This window comes from Pinus tabuliformis, chromosome 2_1 (assembly GCF_031772625.1).
Source record: "Pinus tabuliformis cultivar Carrire ecotype Pingquan chromosome 2_1, CPIR1, whole genome shotgun sequence".
Classification (NCBI taxonomy): Eukaryota; Viridiplantae; Streptophyta; class Pinopsida; order Pinales; family Pinaceae; genus Pinus; species Pinus tabuliformis.
Genome location: NC_142299.1, coordinates 368,862,877 through 368,865,166, shown reverse-complemented (window position 1 = coordinate 368,865,166; position 2,290 = coordinate 368,862,877). Strand labels below are relative to the sequence as shown.

The 2,290-nt window shown below is 34.0% G+C and overlaps 1 long non-coding RNA gene across 1 annotated transcript; it reads right to left on the bottom strand.

Moving 5' to 3' along the window:
- Positions 1–1,148: 1,148 nt before the first annotated feature.
- On the bottom strand, positions 1,149–1,657 carry LOC149200396 (uncharacterized). Its single transcript, XR_016253357.1, has 3 exons — positions 1,600–1,657; positions 1,426–1,505; positions 1,149–1,266 (listed from the first exon to the last, which is right to left on the bottom strand). It is a non-coding gene; the product is annotated as an uncharacterized LOC149200396 (long non-coding RNA).
- Between the last annotated feature and the right edge of the window lie 633 nt (positions 1,658–2,290).

Below are 2,290 nucleotides of genomic sequence, written 5' to 3'. Positions count from 1 at the left end.
CCTGCCCTCCCTTGGGTAATATTATAGAAGCGAATACAATAAATCACTTACAATTTGTAGAATATCTCACCCATCCTCTACAACATTTGTAGAACGTCTAAGGCATCTTCACCACTTCACCTTTGTAGATTGTACAATTGTAGCTCTTCACTACATAAAGAAGATCAATATAGTTGATTCTGAGAGCATAGATAAAGCATATAATAATTGAATAGCAAACAAATGGAACCACAAATTAGCAAAATATACTTTTAATTGAAGCGCATTGCATATAGGTATGTTGACTCACCCTCATTTACGAACAATAACCTCGACTTTTCTTGTTTGCTTCCTTCGTTTCCTTTTCCACACCCAACAAATGAAACCAAGACAAAATTACAAAGAACATGAACCAAAAAAAAGGGAAAACGAGTACAACAAAGCCAATAAACGAAACCAAGATAGAAGTACAAAAAACGAGAAAAAAAAAGATGAAACAAAGAAAAACAATTACAACACAAAGCATGGCCATGCTCAAACTCAACAAAACAAAACATGCAAATAAGAACAAAAAAAAAGCAAATATTCCCTTTGCACATCACCTCTCACATAATGTGCCCTCCTCCACTAGAAGAAAAGGAAGTCACTGAATAAGGTTAAAACACACACAGTCAGTAATGGTAAGCATATTTCAAAACCAATAATTATTCATAATAGGAAACAAACCTTCCCTAGAGTCTGTTTTATAACAATGAACATCCTCTTTTGTATTCCACTTCCTCATCGTGATCAGAACAAGTCATCTACAGAAGATACAAAATAAGATCTTAGAATTGTTATATAAATTAAGCTAGAGATTTGAATGCAATTATTAACCATAATAAGAAACACACCTCTCTTTGAGTTTGTTATATAAAAAGAGAGGTCATTTTGTATTTCATGTGTTCATGCTCACTGGACAAGTATTCTGCAATCAATACACAATAAAATATTAAATTTCTAATGGAAGTTAAACTAGAGAGATTGGAGGCATGAACTTGGCTTGCAACTTCGCGTGCAGTTATATTCCATGCTATATCACAAAAAAATATAAATTATCACAAAAATATAAATTTTCCAAAGCATATGTACTTTTACTAGGAATAATACAAACAATGCTTTCTTACCATAGGGTCTGCAAGGTGATCGTGTTGTATGTTACCAAGATGTTTCATTGGTTGAAGGATCGGTATGCTTGCTCGCTCAACATTACCCACCTCTACTATAGGTCATGCATTGTGGGGGTGTCTGTCATGTGGAGCAAATAAAATGCAAATTTAAAGATACCATGTGATGTATATGTCAATCAACTAATTGAGTAATACAACCCAACAACCATGCTCGAAGGAGAAATAGTAGTGCAAACAAATAATAAAAATACTATTTTATTGGAAGATTACAACTAACCCATCCTCTATGCTGCATTAGCATTGCTTAAAGTATCTTCTCCACTCGACCATCCCAGACACTACCACTGTAGTCACTTACTGCACAAAGTAATTTTGTATATGAAATCATAAATAAACCACAAGAAAAATTGAATGAAAAATATACAGAGAGATAAATTAATCATACACATACCTAGTCGCTCTTCACTAATGTTATAGCAACAACAACCATGAACAATAAGCCCTGAAAGTGTGAACCCAGGTATAACTTTTCTCCTTATTTTGTATCAAAGTTTTCAAAAAAATATCAAACCTCACACCCATTAACAAGATCATACTACCTTGAAGCCATGACAAAAGGATAAATCATCATCCAAACGACATATATTACGGTGGATTAAAGCACTAATCATTTGCGATGTGTTTGTACAATCTCTAAGGTCTTTTAACCACTTGACCTTCATATACTATAGAACTGTAGTCGTTCAATACACAAAGAAAACCAATATAAATTGATTTGAGACCACATATAACACATAAAATAAATTGAAAAGCAAGCAAATAGAGTCACGAATGAGGAAAAGATAATTGTGAGTAAAGTGCATTGCGTAGAATTAAGGTGACTCACCTTCATTTATGAACGATAACCTCCATCTCATTTCTTTCATTTTCTCTCCCTACAAACAAAACCAACACCAAACTACAAGAAATGAGAAAACGAGAACAACACAAGGCCGGGTCACTCTCAAACTCGACAAAAACAAAATATGTAGACAACAACAAACGAAAGCTTGGAAACTCCCCCCTTGCACATCATTTCTATTGCAGTGTCGTCTCCTCTGCTGAAAGAAGAAAAGTGGGGTGAATAAGGTTAAAATACAAAC